This window comes from Maniola jurtina, chromosome 8 (genome assembly GCF_905333055.1).
Source record: "Maniola jurtina chromosome 8, ilManJurt1.1, whole genome shotgun sequence".
In the NCBI taxonomy this organism is placed as follows: Eukaryota; Metazoa; Arthropoda; class Insecta; order Lepidoptera; family Nymphalidae; genus Maniola; species Maniola jurtina.
In genome coordinates, this window is record NC_060036.1 from 13003136 (window position 1) to 13024238 (window position 21103).

Sequence of the window (21103 nt, forward strand, 5' to 3'; positions counted from 1 at the left end):
CCGACCAAGAAACGGCTACGCGTCTAAGATCGTACGAGATGTGTGTGTAAAAAAACGCGCATAAAACTACAAAGACGCTTATACAAAAAGCTTATCTGAAACTGCTCTATTTTTTAACCCCCGACCCAAATAGAGGGGTGTTATAATTTTTTTTTTAAAGAATATTAGCCATTTTTAATCATGACTAACATTCCCCTTTCCCCTCTAAGCGTTAAGCTTGTGCCAGGAGTGGGTACGATAATAGTGCAACGGGTGGGGTTTGAACCGCCGACCTTTCGAATTTCAGTCTGCTCCTATAACCGTTGGATTATTTATGTTGGATTAATTAGTTATGTTATGGCTGTTTTCAACATAGCTTAGGACGTTTCTAATTCGACTTTGTTATCACTATCCATATTATAAATGCGAAAGTGTGTTTGTTTTTTGGTTTGTCCTTCAATCACACCGCAACGAAGCAATAGATCGAGGTGATTTTTTTGCACTTGTATAATCTGGAGTGTGTCATAAGCTACTTTTCATCTCAGAAAATCAAAGAGTTTCCACGAGATTTAAAAAAAACTTAATCCACGCGGACAAAGTCGCGGGCATTAGCTAGTATAGGTATTAATACATTCACTATTTTAATCTAAATAATAGGTAAAACAATCCATGCAAATACAGGGTGGGTCAATTAGTTTGCTATAACTTAGGAAACTAACTTCACTTATTGAATTACTAAGTTATCCGCCCCGGCTTCGTTCGGGTACTGAAAATCCATTCTTAGTGGATATCTACGTTATAGGGAAAACTTACATGCATAATCTCAAGTTTCTGGAGCCAGAAGTTTGAGTTGTACGCTGATATGTCAGTCAGTCAGTTTGACTTTTTGCTAGGTACAGGTTGCTTTGTAACAATATGGATTCCGACTAAGAAACGGCTATGCGTCTACACTTGTAAGTACGAGATGCGTGTTAACGCGCGTAACAAGTGTAAATTAAAAACTTATAACACCCCCGACAAGTGAAGGTTACAGTAACTAGAAAAGAGCTGATACGTTTCAAAAGCTTTCAAACGGCCGAACCGATTTTCTTGGATTTAGATTAAGGATAAGATTAAGAATAAGGATAGATAAGGATTAAGAACACTCTCGATCAAGCCACCTTTCAAACAAAAAAACTAAATTAAAATCGGTTCATAAGTTTAGGAGCTACGATGCCACAGACAGATACATAGATGCACACGTCAAACTTAATATAACACCTCTCTTTTTGGGTCGAGGGTGAAAAATCTGACTGACTGATCTATCAATGCACAGTTCAAACTATGAACGTTTCGGGCTGAAAGGCATGCATCAACCCCTACGGGGGTAAAGTAGTGCTTTGAAATTTTAATTTGATATCGGGGGTCAAAAATACCAAAACAACTCATTTCGCCTACGAGATAGCTACCTGTGACACGCGGACAGACATACAGTAGTGACATTAATATGGCTCCGTTTTTACCCTTTGGTACGGAACGCTAAAAATAGGTAGTTTATTTTTAAAATAACTGCATCACACAGATAGATGGACTCGATGAAACTATAATAGAACCTTTTTACTATCCAACATTACTCACTAGATCGAAGACAGCAATCATCTACAGCAAAGTACCTACCTCGAGTCACAGTCACAAGTTAGTGTAATTTAAAAACCGGCAAAGTGCGAGTTGGAATTACGTACTGAGGGTTCCGTACCTTGAAAGGATACCTTGTAATTATTTTGTTGCTTAAATTATCCCCCTGCAAATATAAGTTTTAATCGCAAATTTAATATTATATACCAAACTACAAATTTATAGATTTCTGATTCTTCCCTTAATACTTGTGCTATAAGACATTGCCTTATTCTTGCCTTTCATTATTCAAGGTTAACAAAAAGCACCCTGTAATTAATAATAGTTTAATAATTTGTTTATTGACAGATAAAGAGAGAGACAACGAAGTAATCGAATGAGGGTTCTTTTTTTCAGAGATACGGAACCCTAAAAATGTAAAAATGCGAATGCATTTCTCCTCTGCCAAGTAGTGCCGCTACGTGGAAATATGGCTTCACATTTGTAACTTGGATCAAACCATTAACTTCGCGTTCCGTCCACATCGGTCGCTCTTGAAATAACCATTTTGCTGACATTTCATCTAATTTCCAACGGCTAGGAATTCTAGAATACGTACGACTTGTAATAAACTTTTGTTCTGTTTTTACATAATAATTGCAATTTTAACGTACGAAACGACGATATGCTTCTCTTGTCGAGAGTTACATTTTTGTCCCGTTTGCCGTGGAGACCCTGGGGACAGGGAGTCTTAATGCAAAAAAATATTTCTGACTCATTCCACAGCGGTTAATAGCCTCATGTGACAGAAAAGCTGGCTTAATCGTTTACGCCACGAATCAGCCTGGCTGTCCAGCACAGTAATGCAGCAAGTAGATATTCTTGCATTCCTCACGGGCATGATTTCTACAGTAATATGTTAAGGCTAGCTATAAGTTTTATTGTAATCTATAATATATATAAAAGGAATTGTATCTAGAAATATATAAAAGGAAAAGTTGACTGACTGACTGATCTATTAACGCACAGATCGGATGAAATTTGGCATGCTGATACTATGACGTAGACATTCGCTAATAAAGGATTTTTGAAAATTCAACACCTAAAGGGGTAAAATAGGGGTTTGAAATTTGTGTAATCTACGCTGAAGAAGTCGCGGGTATACCTAAGATGGTATTTTCAGTAGAAGTTATGAATAAACAAATAAATAAATACCATTGTATACTATTTTGAATCGTTATACTTTCACATAGAACTACGTGCATTAAAAAATACCTTCAGTTCAAACTGCATCTTGAACCAATGAACAAAATAGCTTTTCATTTTCTCGATTGAAAATCAAAGAACTCTTTGTACTAGCTGCGTCGTGCAGCGATGCGAACTACGGTTTTATATTTTTACCTATAAACTTGTATTTCCATTTCAGTTCTTATCGAATCGATTTCTTGTTGAATGTTTGTCACAGGAAGCTCTTTATATTATGGCGTTTCGTCTTTTAGATAGATTTGTTTAGTATTTTGAAAGCGGTGATATTATGTAGCTACCTACCTACTATTTTCGTTGTAGGAAGCATTTTGGACGACCTCCCGGCTTCATAGTCCAGGAGCGCTTGTCTTATATAGGTTTCGGGTTTAATTTCCGGCAGGGGCAAAAATTGCAACTTCGAATATTTGGAGGTGCGTATCCAGGATTGAACCTTCGACCTTACAAATAGGAGGCCGACGTCATAACCACTAGGCTTTAGTAAACGGATGCAATATTGTCTAAAAACGACTACTTTAGTACTTAGAATGTTCTGTACCTACATATATTTTTTCTTACTTTTACCTGAGACCAAATTCCCCTATTTGTAATAGTTCAAGTTTTCCCTCACTAATTGCTTTCAGAATAACGCCCTATGTATCCGAGATAGAACTCAATTACCTATTTTTAAAGTCGAAGCCAAAAGTTTTCCGATCTTTTGATTAAATAAAAACGCTAAGACGGGCTTCTTACAAACAATTACTTCGAGATTGGAGTTTCGGAGAAATAGAAAATATCTCGTATCCTATCACAAAGGTCAAAGACAGCTATTAAAAACATTTTTAACCCCCGACCCAAAAAGAGGGGTGTTATAAGTTTGACGTGTGTATCTGTGTATCTGTATGTGGCATCGTAGTTCCTAAACTAATGAACCGATTTTGATTTAGTTTTTTTGGTTTGAAAGGTGGCTTGATCGAAAGTGTTCTTAGCTAAAATCCAAGAAAATCGGTATTGCTGTTTGAAAGTTATCAGCTCTTTTCTAGTTACGGTAACTTTCACTTGTCGGAGGTGTTATAAATTTTTAATTTACACTTGTTCTGTAAAAATAATAATATACTTACATCGAATTTTTGTTTGTAATTTGTATATTTTATTCAATAATTTATTCAAGGTTTTTAATATAGTTTTGTGTGTACAGAACTTTCATAAAGGTGCTTTATTAGTATCTGGTGAGAGGCTTGAGCAAAGGCTAGTTGTCACCCTACTTATCTAAAAAGAGTACCGCTAAGCGATTCATCGTTTCGACACGAAAACTTAGAAAAACTAAATAGGGCCAGATATGGGCTTAGTGAAACTGCGACAGCCTTGGTGGAGTGCTATAAATTGGCACAAAAAAAACTATCATTTTGTACAGCACACCATTTTCAGCGTGACACGTGTATATAGGTTCATTTCAGTGATACTGGAACATTATGGTTGAGTATAATAAGCAAAGGAAGTAGATATACCTGCAATTATTTAAACGAGTCAATAAAAATATAAAGTATTTAAAATCGACCTAAATCGGTTCAACGTTTACCGTTTTATGACTACGGGTATGACAACTGCCAAGTATAATGCCAATAACAATTTTGCGAGCAGCGCTTATAAAGTCCAATTTCATCTTCAATACACTTAGTGAATAGCTTGGAATGGCTATAAAATCTACATGAGCGTGTCGAGGAACTTAGTTACCTCGCGGGATGCAACTTTTAGGGATAAAAAGTTGTCCATTTACACGGTTTAGTAAGCAAACAGTTCGGCAACGGAAATAGAGACAAACATTTTAAAATTCGCAAAAAAAATTGGGCTCGATCTGCCCAATTGGGCAAAAATTATAAAAGTACACATAGATTGCTAAGCCTCATGTTTTGTTTTAAATATTTACGAATTTTCATTTCAATTAAATCATCTCTTTTAGCTCAGAGAAACGATAGACCTACAAAGGAACAGAGGATTCTATCCTATAAACTTACATTACTTCTAAATGTGTTTGTTACATTTTGAAGACTCTTTCAAGAATAATGCCAATAAAAATTTTGCAAGCAGCGCTTATAAAGTCCAATTTCATCTTCAATACACTTAGTGAATAGCTTGGAATGGCTATAAAATCTACATGAGCGTGTCGAGGAACTTAGTTATCTCGCGGGATGCAACTTTTAAGGATAAAAAGTTGTCCATTTACACGGTTTAGTAAGCAAACAGTTCGGCAACGGAAATAGAGACAAACATTTTAAAATTCGCAAAAAAAATTGGGCTCGATCTGCTCAATTGGGCAAAAATTATAAAAGTACACATAGATTGCTAAGCCTCATGTTTTGTTTTAAATATTTACGAATTTTCATTTCAATTAAATCATCTCTTTTAGCTCAGAGAAACGATAGACCTACAAAGGAACAGAGGATTCTATCCTATAAACTTACTCGTACATTACTTCTAAATGTGTTTGTTACATTTTGAAGACTCTTTCAAGAATAATGCCAATAAAAATTTTGCGAGCAGCGCTTATAAAGTCCAATTTCATCTTCAATACACTTAGTGAATAGCTTGGAATGGCTATAAAATCTACATGAGCGTGTCGAGGAACTTAGTTATCTCGCGGGATGCAACTTTTAGGGATAAAAAGTTGTCCATTTACACGGTTTAGTAAGCAAACAGTTCGGCAACGGAAATAGAGACAAACATTTTAAAATTCGCAAAAAAAATTGGGCTCGATCTGCCCAATTGGGCAAAAATTATAAAAGTACACATAGATTGCTAAGCCTCATGTTTTGTTTTAAATATTTACGAATTTTCATTTCAATTAAATCATCTCTTTTAGCTCAGAGAAACGATAGACCTACAAAGGAACAGAGGATTCTATCCTATAAACTTACTCGTACATTACTTCTAAATGTGTTTGTTACATTTTGAAGACTCTTTCAAGAATAATGCCAATAAAAATTTTGCGAGCAGCGCTTATAAAGTCCAATTTCATCTTCAATACACTTAGTGAATAGCTTGGAATGGCTATAAAATCTACATGAGCGTGTCGAGGAACTTAGTTATCTCGCGGGATGCAACTTTTAGGGATAAAAAGTTGTCCATTTACACGGTTTAGTAAGCAAACAGTTCGGCAACGGAAATAGAGACAAACATTTTAAAATTCGCAAAAAAAATTGGGCTCGATCTGCCCAATTGGGCAAAAATTATAAAAGTACACATAGATTGCTAAACCTTACGTTTTGTTTTAAATAATTACGAATTTTAATATCAATTAAATCATCTCTTACAGCTCAGAGAAACGATAGAACCCTACAAAGAAGCAGGGGCAGAGGATTCTATCCTATAAACTTACACTAATTCTAAATGTGTTACATTTTGAAGACTCTTTCAAGTATAATGCCAATAAAAATTTTGCGAGCAGCGCTTATAAAGTCCAATTTCATCTTCAATACACTTAGCGAATAGCTTGGAATGGCTATTAAATCTACATGAGCGTGTCGGGGAACTTAGTTATCTCGTAGGGTGCAATTTGTAGGAATAAAAAGTTGTCCTTTTACACGGTTTAGTTAGCAAACAGTTCCGCACTAACAATAGACACAAAAACAATTAAATTCGCAAATCTGGGCTTGACCTGCCCGAATGCAAAAATTATAAAATTGCACATAGAACCTCATGTTCCAGTTATAATAGTTATAATTTAAACATCTCTTTTACTCGTAGGTCAGAAAAATTATATAAACCTACCTTACTGCTAAGTGCGTTCGTTACATTTTGATGACTTTTTCAGTTAATTTTACAGACGACAAACAAGAGTAATCAAACAAGAGTAATTTGATTGACCGCAGATAATTCCTATTCACAGTCAAAAGCATGCAATGTCGATGACAAGACATGCACATATGAAATATCAAAAACAGTGAAGATGTAAGTACTAGGACGTAGATGGATTAGTTATTATTATTAGAGTGAAGAGGGACAAAAGGGTTTTAGGAATGCGGAGCTAAAACAAAAAATTGTGACCTGTAGAGACATGCTGTGCTTCAACGTTTCGTTGCATACTGCCTTAGCCATACCAATAGTCTCTCACTATTTTTGACCAACTACTACGGATAGCCCAACTGTATGATCGTTAAACTGTGACATTTATAAGTTTGGTGCGAGCATTCTGTGCATCTCAAATTGCATTTGGTCCCGCTTACCGCTGGGGGGTGATTTTGTTACTAACTCAAAAGTGCGCATTGATTGAACCGACGTACTTTTTAAACAGCTTTGAAAAGTTAGAGAACAACGCGGCTCTTTAATCGCATTTGAGCCACAGACTTACGACAAGACAAGACAGGACTGCATACTATAAATATATAAAAAGAGAAGTCCTGACTCACTAACTCATTAGCGCCCAGCCTAAGCCTTGGACCTGGATAGCTGAAATTATGCACACCGGATTCCTTTATAATGTAGATGAATAAGGACGAATTAGGCGAAGTTCAAAAATTCAATTGTGGCCACTTAGTTTAACGCGTTGAGTATCGCGACTTTTATGGCGTTGTTGGGCATTAATGTTAGACGCAACATAAAAATGTGAAGATCAAAACTGTGATAAAAGTCAGTTAAAACAGGCTCTAGTGGAAAGATAATACAACAGCTAGCGTCTAACAAGATTGGCTTCGTTAGGCTGGAACACGTTTTGATGAAAAACATCCCTTGTTAAGTCACTGTCATAGATGTCCGACTTTATCTCTCTGGAGTCGTACTAACTTGTGCTATAATGACCAGCGGGGTGATTCGCTAACTCAGTGTTCAACGTTGAATGATAGTCACCGAGCTTATTTGAAATTGATTGGTTCGTTAAGAGGGGTCTCTCCGTCACTCGCTCCATACAAACGTAGTTCGTCTCTCATTGGAATACTAACCAAACATACTCAATGGAATTTTGTAGAAACGTTCGGGGAACTAAATTTTCCTTTTTCCTAATTTCCGTTAAAATATTCAGTTTCAAAGTTACGCGGTCTTAAAAATTCACATACAAATCTTTGAGCCCCTATTATTTTAAAATTACATATTTTTAGAAAATACATATTTTTAGAAAAATCTAAAACACCACAGGCACAGATATTAGTTTCTGAAATATGTCTACAAAATTTCATGGACTTTATTGAAATTGGGACTACGATTGTATGGAGTAAGTGACGGAGAGAGCCCTGTTAAAGGTCACAGCACACATATCAACTCGGAAAGGGATCGTTACCGTATCGCCTTTTGCCTCATCGTCAACCAGGCATCAAACTAATGTAAAAGCGGATCAGCAACTCCGGTACATCGACTAGGCTACGGCTAGGCGACGCGCGACGTCGCGCTTACATCTGGTAGGCCGTGGAAGGGGTGCGAAGGGCAAGTGTGGACGTGCCCGGGTATTTAGGCTGAGATATATAAGAGTACTTTGACTTAACTCAGATTTTAGCTTCAATTAAAACGAGACGGTTTTATGTCAACAGCATAGCGTTGTCTCATTTTAACAGTGTTTTAAATCTAAACAAAATCAAAGTGCACTCTATAGATCTCAACCTTACAGACGAAAGCGCGGGCACAACGAGCGAAGCGAGGCTATTATGATACGATTCCGATTAGTGTGCGTTGCAGTAAGGAGTTCCATACAAAGAATACTGCACTGCTCGAGTTGATACGGTGACGATTCCTTTCCGAGTTGATATGTATGCTATGACCTTAACACATTCAGTACCCACTCCACGTATACAATCCGTGTATTATCATGTTCTTTATTAAACTACATATTGGCACGCAGTTTACGTACCTTTTTCTTCAGAAAAAATGCAGGATTAATATTGGCTTTATTGGACTATTTGTAGCTTATAAAGTTTACGTTATTGATTAGCACTATTATATAAATAATTTAGTTGTTAAGTTAATTCAACAATTGACAATTAAGGCATATACGGTTACCTATGACTTTGACTTTATCACATGGGGGTGATTTTATGAAAATGTTCTTACGTGACGGAAGTAAATTGTGACGGATATGACGTCATGTAAGCCGATCGCTGCAGCCGCGCCGGGTCTAATTCTTTACTTAAGAAAATCCACTCTGAGTTAAAGTGGTATGTCAGTCCGTCTAACAGATAGGACTTTCAGAAATCCATGCAAAATTTTATTTGGGTAGTGGGAATTCACTTTGTGAAGTTAAGCCAAGATTTCATAAGATGCTTTTAAAATTAGTAGCAGGAAAACGGTCAGTGCCCTTTTTGTATTTTTTTTTCTCTGTATCACAAAAATCTGCGGGTAAAATCCACCAGCGGTAAATCGTAGTGCGTCCTTATAGAAATCTATGAAAACATCAACAGGGTGAAAGGTTGAACAACCCTTCAATGCTTCCGGCATAAAAGGGGTAAAAATCACCCAAGCCATACAACGCTTAAGAATAATACTCAACTTTCCTTCGCTACGTTTAACTAAAAAAATCAGCTTTTCTTTTAAAAATATTCCTAAGGCTTGTACGTGGCTCCTTTGGCGTGAGCTTTCTATCCAGAAATGAACTTTATCGGGTTAATGTTAACGTTTAAATTGGTTTGCACGTGTTCTCGTGTAGAAAAGCGTGCCATATTGCATTCTAGCAACGTTATTAAACACGTGATTGTGCATGTTACTCGAAGTAGGTTAACTGTTAAGTACAGGTTCCGTAGAGAAAAATGTTTTGTGATATGGCCTTTATGTGAGGTTAGTTTGTAAATAAGGTGGTTAAGTTTATACGCTCTTGGATGATAACGACTACTTAGCAGTGACCTATGACTAATTTGTATGTTAAGTGTGTGTAGTAGTGCATAGTTCACTCTGGAAGAGCGAATAGGTACTCACAAGAGAACTTTAGGTACGTAAAATAATATGTATCTACCTATGGGGTCGAATGATTTTTTTACCGGAATCAAACCTAAATACCGGAAATACGTGAGTATAGCCGTAACATGGAATCAAACCTGTTTCTGATGGGCGAGATATGAAAATGTATGCATTAAGTAAGTAGTATATGTTATGTAATATAGTTAGGAGTCTACTTTTTATTAAGATAGTACACCGATCGCCATAGGTAATATAGTTCTTATAAAAAACTCAGTCAGACTCGCGCACCGAAAGTTTCGCACTCGGGTATTTTTCCAACATTTTTGCACGATGAATCAAAAACTGTTATACATAAAAATAAACAGAAATCTGTTTAAGAATGTACAGGTAAAGCCCTTTCATAATATGATATCCCATTTAGTATCATCAGTTATCTATCTTACTTTGAAAATTGAAAATACTAATTATTGCTGGTTCCTTTTGAGGTATGGGAACCTAAAAATATCTCAAGTGATAGTTTAAAACAGTATCTAATGGTACCTAGTTCAAAACAACGTCAAAAGCCCTTTGTGGTTTGGGAGCCGTAAATATGCAAGTCACGTCAGAACTATAACCACCTTGTTACAGGTTCATATTAATATGGTACAGTCAGCGACAACAATTGTGAAATGTCATATAAATCATCTCAAGTATGCTGTACCTAATGATAGTTAAAAACACTCCCCGACGCTTGGAAGCTGTAAATACGCAAGTTACGCAACAACTATAACCACCTTGTTAAAGGTTTGAGTGTTAATATTGTACAGTCGACGTCAAAAGTATGTGAAATATCCAATCCAATCCAATCCATCAGCCTGTAAGCGTCCACTGCTGGACATAGGCCTTTCCAATTATATAAATCATCTCAAATATGCTGTAATGATAGTTTAAAACACTTTCCATGGCTCTCCTTTGCTCGGGGGCTGTAAATATGCGAGTCACGCAAGAACTATAACCACCTTGTTATTAAGATTAAGGTATTAATGTTGTACAGTCAGCGTCAAAAATACCTGACATGTTGAACTAATCAACTCTAGCCTCATGTTAATGATAAATAGTTTAAAACACTCCGTGGCTTATTTGTTTGGTACTAGATAATTATTACTAATATTACAAAGAGGAAAGGATATGTGTTTGTTTGATTGTTTGTAATCGATATACTCTGAAACAACTGAACCGATTTTCATAATTCCACTACTAAGAACAGGTCTCCTCTTAGAACGAGAAGGGTATAGGCCATAGGCTACCACTCTGGCCAAGTGTGGATTGGCAAACTTCACACGCTTTTGAGAACATTATGGAGAGCTGTCAGGTATGCAGGTTTTCTCACGATATTTTCCTCCACCATTACAGCAAATGATATTAATAAAATTGCTTAACATCTCCGTCATCTACTCCGTACAATCGTAGTCCCAATTTCGATGATTGTGATTACGACGAGTATGATTGGTTAGTATTCCAATGGAAGACAAACTACGTTTGTGTGGAGCGAGTGACAGAGAGACCCTTCTTAAACGCGCATAATTCCGAAAAGATATAGATGCATAGGAACAGGGTGCCTTTGCATATTTGGCGCCAACTGTACCTACCCGTTGAATATCGCTTTATATTCACAGGTAATAACCTAAAACCGAGCAATATCCTGAAGAGGTTCCCTGGGAGGCACATTGTAGAAATGTTGATTATTTATAGGGGTATGTAATTAACGTAGCCGTAATGAATACATTTTAATACCCCTATTATAATATGGGTATGACAGTTTAAGGTCAATATATTCTTCGCATAACGGGCATTCTTTGCATTGGATTCAAACCTCAAAAACAAAAATAATATTATGTGATTTAGAAATTATGACGATTTTTCAGGTAAAAAACGGTAGAAAAGAAAAAATCTGGCAATTGCGAGCCGGACTCGTACACAAGGGGTTCCATACTATCGTATTTTCAATTTCAATCATATTTTTTTCCATTTTTGTGGTGTTTTAAAAAAAAAAAAATATTTGTTGTTATAGGGGTAATCAAAGTACACATTCTGTGTTTTCAACTCTCTACCTATTAATCACAATTTACGAGATTCAGCCCGCTGACAGACAGACGGACGAACGGACGGACGGACAGCGTGTACGGAACCTTCACGATGCATGAGTTCCAACGTCAAAAGAAAAATAAATATAATACTAAAAATCACTCACAATTTTATTTAATTCTGACTAACACTGACGATAGATCTCTGATGGATTAACCCCGGGGCGATTCCACAAGAATTCGTCTCTCAAAAAAGCGCTGTTGACTTTCGATTCCAGCGGTAATGTCAAAGCTTTCCTGATTAGAAAAAAACCGTGTAACTTGGGAACCGCTTGAAGCGCAAAAAGCCATGTTCCTTTTTTCATCTACCCCGATGCGATCGCTAGCGGGTCGAACATGCGACCTAAATATCGACTCGCATCGTTATGTCTGCCGTGTCAATGCCCTATACAGCTACTAATAGCTTTTTCTACTTATCGCACTTTCAGACCTCAAAATAGACGGACAAAATGATACTAATGGCACTGCAATATAATACTACAAGTGTAAATTAAAATTTATAACACAACAAGTGGAGGTTACAGTAACTAGAAAAGAGCTGATAAATTTCAAACGGCTGAACCGATTTTCTTGGATGATAGCTAAGAACACTCTCGATCAAGCCACCTTTCAAACAAAAAAACTAAATTAAAATCGGTTTATTAGTTTAGGAGCTACGATGCCACAGACAGATACACAGATACACACGTCAAACTTATAACACCCCTCGTTTTGGGTCGGGGGTTAATAAACTCTGAGAAATACGAATCTCCTCATTCCTGATCACTTAGCATCAAACATAGCACCTCTCCATCTGAGCTGAGTGACTCTGTTCTTTCTTATGAGGCCCATAAATTAGCAACTATGACGTGGAACCATGCCCTCACTGTCCGAAGACAAATCAAACAATACTGATAACTGAGCTTTTATTTATTGATTAAATATTGATCCCAGCAAATAATAATTATAATGCATTTCAAATTTTAATGTAAAGTTGTCCAAACAATATTTGATTCCGTCTCGATTTTCGATACTTGATAACAACAAAGTTTAGGAAGTTCATTTATAAAATGAACAACCCCACTTCAATTTTCGACTTGAACTTTACAGATTTATTAACCTAAAATTATAATTAAATTAAACACACAGAGTTGTGGAGTTACTATAGAGCAGCAACGGTTTTACAAATAAAATCAACTTGCAGCCTGCAGGTCTCTTTACAAGATAAGCGCTAGTCTATAAATAAAATAAAAAACTTAAAAAAAACCTTTTTTTTTAATTTATAGACCGTGTTGTTTTGGATGCTAGAAAAATTATATTAATAATGTATTTTTTTTTCGATTTATTTTTGTGTAAGTGTGCTTATAATAATCGTTTCTTGCAAATTCTCTAATTTATAGACCCAGTGGTTTGTTTGTACAGTGTCAATTTCTTCTTTTACTATATCAAAAAGAATAACACCTCTGAATCACTTGCTGATTGACTTATAAACGCTCAGCCCAAACTCTTGTACCTAGAAACTGCACAGAGATTTCCTTTCTAATATAAACAAGGAATATATGGCAGGATTTTTTGAAATTGTCACCGATGCGAAGCGGTAGGCGCTCACAGAAGTATTTGAAGGGTTGAATATACCTATAGAAGTTTAGAATAACGCAGTCGCCTCTTTTATAATGTTTAATTTACATTTTTATAAAGTTCAGGTTATTTTTGAAATCCGTGTGAGATTTACTACTCCATGATCTAACTCAATGATTAAAGACAACAAATCAGTGTTGCCAACACAATAGAAGCCAACGCGGCGCGGCCCTCGGAAATTCAATATGGAAGTTTGTTCGAAACGAAATTATACAGCCAAAGGGACTAAGTTTCTCTGTCGTAATGTTTATTTTGTCCGGCTTTTTCTTGGTCTTTATTGAAGTAAAAGAAAAATAATAATTTTTAAATTGAACCATTAAAAGTTACAAAGAGGTCCTTTTTTGAAATTACGTGCTTACTAAAAGCCAAAAGTTTTTGCATTGTTTACCAAACTCTTGCACAATTTAACCACTGATACTAAGCCATATTTTGTGCATAGGTACTTATTTTTATTACCCCTGGTGTCGGTAATAGCTTTATTAGCGATTAAGATTTTGTCCTCCTATTTGGAGGTCGGGGGTTCCATCGCGGGCACTTATCTCTAACTTTTCGGAGTTATATGCATTTTAACTAGTTAGATATCACTTGGTTTAGCGGTGAAAGAAAAAACCCATTTATCGTGGAAACCTTAATGCCTTACAATCCTCTATAACAGGAGTCTCCAAACTTTGAAACCTTAGGGCCATAGTGATTTTGTCTTTATGTTCCAAGGGCCAAAACAGTTTGATTTTTTTTCTGCCTTTAACTATATTTCTTGCTAGATTAGTCACAAAGTGCGCGACCTAAGCAAATACACGCTTTTTCCCATTTCAATTACTTCAATTACTTAACGTTATTTATTAGTTATTAAGAGGATCATTGTCAACGATCCCCCGTCGATTTCCTACGTATGATATTATTGTTCTCATCTCTATCTGCCCTGGTTCGTGTATTCTCGGTTCCTAGATCGGTGCATTTGTGATAACCAATTCTAATTGCTGTGATTGGCTGAATTTACCATGTTCTTGCTGCGACAGTGAGTTTGAGCCACTAGCGGAACAATGTTAGCCGGTCAGAAATGATTGCAATTAGTCAACCTGTATGACGTCCGTGTTCTGTTTTTGATTACAAAAAAGAAAAAATTGTTGTTGCAATCATCAATTTTAGCAAATAGTGAAAGAGAGTCGACCAATCAGAGGTCACAACTACCGTCACACTTTCTGTGAAACTATGGCAGTAGGCTTACCGAGTAATGAAAACAATTTTTCATTCTGTAATGTCATGTGGCAAGTAGGGTTGCCACCTGCCTCTTTTTGATTTACAGGCTACCACCATCAAAAATACGGGGTTTAGATTTGAAGAAATTTAAAAATTTGAAGTATTTGAAGAAATAGGCGGTGGTTCTCTCTGAAATGCATGGAAAGCCTATTTAGATATTTCAGTTTATTTGTAAGTTTTGTATTTTTTCTCTGTATGTTGCCGTGTCTTGATTGGTGAACTGTGTTTGCAATGTGATTTTAAATAAAAGATTTATTTATTTAAATAGCTTTTAAAAACTCTAGTTTTGTAAAGCAAAATGTTATACATTTCATGCATACAATCTTTGCATTTTAACTTAAATTTACATTTAACTTGTAATTCCACCTTCACAGTATCAATACTATGGCCGTAGCCAGGAATCGATTTCGGGAGAGGTTTTATCAGGGCCGGAACTGATTCCTGTCATGAGGAAAAAAACATTCGCTCAACTTTATGGGCTAATTACCTGGTTAGTGGAATTTCGCCTTTCAATTTGACAGTGAGATAAAATACAACAATAAAAAAGCGCGAGCGCAGTGAGCGTAAGTGTTTTTGGTTCAATTACAGAAAGAATTAAAGTGAAAGGGAAACGAGTTTAGCCATAGCAAGATTTTATTTTTAAAGCTCCCTATCCATACTAATATTACAAATACGACAGTATATCTATTTGCCTATCTATTTGTTACCCTTTCACGGCCCATCTTCTTTACCAAAATTTTGGTACTTACTATTCAGAGGTAACTTGCATCCCAGACATAAACTTTTTAGCCCGGAAAATCCCCCACGGAATTTTTAAAACTCTAAATTCATGCAAACGAAATTGCGGGGCTTACACCAAGTAATACAAATTCAAAGCGCGAGTGAAGTGAGCGCGAAATGTTTGATATATTTCCAAAAAAAAATTGGTAAGCAAATGCAAGAAATAGTGTAAGTATTATTTTAGGCTTAGGTTTTTGACGGCTTCCCAGGCGCAGTCGCCATTTCTAAATTTCTGGTCTGGTGGGAGGCTTCGGTCATGGCTAGTCATATGGTTAGTATGGCCCTAACGGCCAAGAAATTAGACTGCATCATCACTTACCACTAGAAAAGATTAAAGTCACGGGCTAACTTGTATAAAAAAAGGCTAACATCCTCAAACCAAGCCCCGCCGCCTTGGCTACGACCATGATCAATATCGAGTGGGTTTCGGCTACGCATTGCCGCAAAAGGAAAATATTCTTTCTACTGGACATAACGTCAGTGTTCGGTTTCGCCAGCCAAGTGCGAGTCAGACTCACGCACCGAGGGTTCCGATTCGGGTATTTTTTTCGACATTTTACACGAGAAATCAAAAACTGTTATGCATTAAAAAAAATATTTATAAAAATAAATAAAAATCTGTTTTAGAATGAACAGGTAAAGCCCTTTCATATGATAACCCACTTGATATATGTAGTTATCTTACTTTGAAAATTGAAAATACTAATATTTGTTCATGAACACATGACAGACGGATAGAAGGACAGATGGACAGACGGACAGACGGAAAGACAGACAGACTGATAGACAACGAAGTGATCCTATAAGAGTTTTTTTTGCTTTTGAGTTACGGAACCCTAAAAATATTTAGTTTTATTTGCCCCGTATTTTATTTTCATAATTACCGGTTTCTCTATCCTGACATACGGGGTAACCAGTAAAATACGGGGCCTCTGGCAACCCTATTCGGAAAACACTGTCACATTCAAGTTAATGTCAAATATTTTGTTTTCAATTACAGAAAGCTGCATCAATCATTATTACAATATTTTCTTTGTTGTGATTGGCTGAATTTTTGAGTTTCAGCCAATAAACAGACTGTTTGCCAATTAAACGTCATAACAATATAAATGCCAGAAAGTTTAACCAAATAAAACAAACTTAATGAGAACCTAGTGAGAATGCAAACGGCACACAATTTATAATACATATTATGTTAGTCGTATATAATAGATATTATAGAAGTCGTTCACTTTGGTAATAGTCAGATTGTCATCAGTAAAATTGATATTGGTCGATGTATCGTAAATTATTGTTTCGGTGACAAATATTTTTATTATCTATTTATCTTTGAACAGAATGGAATAGAATGAAATGGAATGGAATACAATGATAAATTTTTATTCCTGTAAACTTTTAGGTAAACTTCAAAGTGTTTTTGGATGGTCAGAAAAATTTACCACTGGTTCGGAATGCCGTTCCTACGTTTTCTAGGGTTTCGTACCTCAAAATGAAAAACGGAACTCTTATAGGATCACTTTGTTGTCTATCTCTCTGTCTGTCGTGTGTGTCAAGAAAACCTCTAGGGTACTTCCCGTTGACTCAAAACCATGAAATTTGGCAGGTAACCTAACTGCGTAATTTTGGGTAGTTTTTTTAATCGATAAAGAAAGTTTGCGACATTGTTCAATAAAAAATTTGGATTCCAACTCCTCAATCCTGATGTTGCAGGGGACCTGACTACTAAAGCTAATGGGATTTAAAAAGTGTCGATTATTAATTGATATTGAAGCTATCTATACCAAGTAAACACTTTGTCGTTGACCTCAACCCTGATGCTGTAAGAAATTGCATTCCTAAATCCTGGTGATCCCTCGGGATTTGAAAAGGATAATCCGTTTAAATATTCTTACGTGATACAGAAACAAGTTGCATCCCGGGGACGGGCTATTACGGAGAGGCAACTTTTGTTCTGGGAAATGAAAGGATCGGGATTTTTAAAAACCTAAATCCACGCGAGCGAAGCTGCGGGCATTAGCTAGTTGTAAATATGTTTAGAAGCTACTATAAGATAATAGATAAGGTACTTATTTCCTTATATTTTTAATGTATGGCAGCGCGCGGTTTTAAATTATAAATTGCACGTCCTGTCCTTTTCTGTAATACATTTTTTTCTCAATATCTACCGCTTTATCTCATAGCAAGAGTCTGTAAGACATTATACAGTGAAAATAGTCAAAATATACAATTTTTGCAGTTTCCACGTCAGTACCTGTCGAATTTTTCTAACAGTGTAAGCAGCAGAGCTGAGTTTACCATCAAGTGTTGATATGTGGGTGTTCCATAGAAGCTTTGCATCTAACATTATACCGAGAAACACGGGGTTCTCCTTTATTTTCAACATATGATTATTTATCAATGAATTTATGTCATTTAAGGTCCTGGTATTGGGCAGTGTGAATTTAACACACTTAGATTTCTTTGCATTTGGAAGTAAATTGTTAGCAATAAATCAGAGAGTGACCTGTGATATGGCATTACATATAGTATACATTGTCAAAAATTATAATATTAAAGCTGTGCGTATTGCGTGAGGAATAGGTTGCAAGAGAGTTGCAACTTGCAGGGTTTGATGCATACGCTATTGCCAGCAAACATGAGACATATTTTTATCTACAGGCAACGTCTGAGTAGGTAACGCATACGTCTAACGCAAGTTGAAATGTATTTAGTTAGACCTATCGACAAGTTTGGAGTCGGGTGCAGTCTAAATGTGGCCCGTGTGTTTAGACTGTCCGTTTCTGTCAGTTTCACGTGTCGTCCCCCGCACTTCACCACCCCGCTTGCACAAATCGAGACAGCACGAAATTTTCAAGATTTCTGGGTGTAATTTCTGGTTTTCGTAGTTCCCACATAATTATAACAATATAAAATATATAACGATAATTTTTTTACTACATAATATTCATTAAATTTTCTAGGTCTGTGGTTTTTCCAAATTTCATTAAATTGCTTCGTTGTCTAGAAAAACGAGCACAAAGTTGGGCCTTTTTTTAAAGAAAAATACAAATCTTTGAGCCCCTGTAATTTTAAAACTACATATTTTTAGAAAAATCTAAAACACCACAGACACAGATATTAGTTTCTAGACTATGTCTGCAAAATTTCATGGACTTTGGTTGCTTAATATTCAAATGAAATGGGAACTACGATTGTATGGAGTAAGTGACGGAGAGAGCTCTGTTAATATGTTATGCTGAAGTTTAGCACTTCAATTAAGTTTTCTGCGTCATCATTTCTGTGGTTAAGTTTTACCTTTCAAGTAAATAAAACCGAGTAGGTAATTGTCATTACGTGTTTTCTTCTTCAACTTATCATAGCAATAATAACAACAATAAGAAATTGGCTGTCGTAGGCCAGATTGATGACACTAGTTTTAAGCTGTCGCGGACCGGATTGATGGCATTTGGCCCGTGGGCCGTAGTTTGGAGACCCCTGCTCATTAATGTTCTGAAAGGTGTGTAAAATCTGACAATCTGCACTTCACTAGCTTGGACTATAAATTAAACCCTTCTCGTTCTTAGAAAAGACCCGTGCTCTGTAGTGAGACGGTGGTGAGTGGTGAGAGTGGTGATAGTAATCCAATATTATTATACTCGTATGTATGTAGTATGTCCTAGTGTACATACTACTCATATTTTATTTAAGAAGAATTTTAACGTGAATTAGAAAATATAAAATACCTCATTCAACATGGCTGTTATAGACAAGTGTAAATTAAAAATTTATAACACCCCCGACAAGTTAAGGTTACAGTAACTAGAAAAGAGCTGATAACTTTCAAACGGCTGAACCGATTTTCTTGGATTATAGCTAAGAACACTCTCGATCGAGCCACCTTTCAAACAAAATAAATTAATTAAAATCGGTTCATTAGCTTAGGAGCTACGATGCCACAGACATATACACAGATATACACGTCAAGTTTATAACACCCCTCTTTTTGGGTCGGGGGTTAAAAAAGAAAACCCGAGCTAAAGCAAATCTTTATCCCGGATAAAAGAACATTTTAAATCCCAACAAATCCTCCACCGCTGCATATGAGGTCGAATATAAAAGAAAATTTAGGAAAAGCTCTAAAAGAAAGAAAGAACAAACTTTTAAGTATCTGTGAAGTAAATTCCCGCCACTAAGCCTTAGCTTAAGTGAAATATAAAATTTTCATCGCTCCTTAGATGTGAAAGTTTCTTAATAATGAATATTAAATGATAAATATCAAAGACTGGCTGTAGTTACGGATTTTATTATTTTCAAAATTGACAGCCTAAGAAACAATAACAATACTTGAGCAATCAAAAAAATTCTGTAATTAATAATGTTATTACCCAAGATTATGTTGTGATTCTGAGATAAAAATTCCAAACTATAATTACAACAATGTTAAGAAAATCATGTTATTATGGGGTAATAAAAAAAATTGTTCATCAGTACTAAATAAAACTGTCACCAACGAAGTAGCATTCGTGTTAATTCTGTTTTTATAATGGCCGCCAAACAGAACAGCTATTTTGAGGTCGCCATTTTTGTCAAAGTGTTGCCAAGTAGTTAGTGCCATATTAAATTAAAAGTTTTGTAGTAATTGTAGATCGATGGTCACCAATAAAAAAGTTTTAAGCTATTGCGTCTCTTCGTCATTTTTGATAGAATTTACTAGCGGATGTGCCCAGCGTGTGCTGCTACGTTAAAAAAGAACGTGTCTAATGTTGTTTTGGTGGTCTAAAACCATCTTCGCATTAAATTATTCAATTCAAATAGAAGTTAGCCCTTGACTGCAATCTCACCTGCTGCTAAGTGATGATGCAACCTTATATAGAAGCGGGCTAACTTGAATAAACCCATACCCCTTTGGTTACTACACCGTACCGGAACGCTAAATTGCTTGCCAGCATGACTTTGCCGGTAGGGTGGTAACTAGCCACGGCCGAAGCTTCCCACCAGACCAGACCAAAAATTTAGAAATTGCTAGCCGATGCCCGCGACTTCGTCCGCGTGGATTTAGGTTTTTCGAAATCCCGTGGGAACTCTTTGGTTTTCCGGGATAAAAAGTAGCTTATGTGCTAATCCAGGATATTATCTATCTCCATTCCAAATTTCAGCCAAATCCGTCCCGTAGTTTTTACGTGAAGGAGTAACAAACATACACACAAACACACACACATACAAACTTTCGCCTTTAAAATATTAGTGTGATAAAATTCCAAACCTATGCCGGGAATCGAACTCGGTACCTCCCACTAATAAGACCACATCACTTACTTGAGGTCAAAAGAATAGGATTAGTAGTCACAGCCTATCAACGAACACCTACTGTAGTTTTTAATTAAAATCCAGCGAAGCAACACAGTGTTTTCGTAAAGCAAAAAATAAAGTCTACATTCAAAGAAGCATCACCCCGAACAGTGGCAACGTAAACAAAAGGATGAATAATGAAGAGATTACCTTGGCTCCATTTTTCCCATTCAGCCGATGCCGAGTAAACGCATACCTACTGTGGAAGAAATGCGGTCGCGACCTTTATATAGGGGCACGGGCAACACTGCTCGACTCTACATCCAATGGTATCAATTAAACGACTGGTATCCACATTTTTAGAGTTCCGT

The 21103-nt window shown here is 36.3% G+C and overlaps 1 protein-coding gene across 1 annotated transcript in view; it reads right to left on the minus strand.

The window, feature by feature from the left end:
- LOC123867306 (acid sphingomyelinase-like phosphodiesterase 3b) overlaps positions 1–21103 on the minus strand; it is a 97446-nt gene that overhangs the window by 69569 nt on the left and 6774 nt on the right. The gene's annotated exons all lie outside the window — the stretch shown is intronic.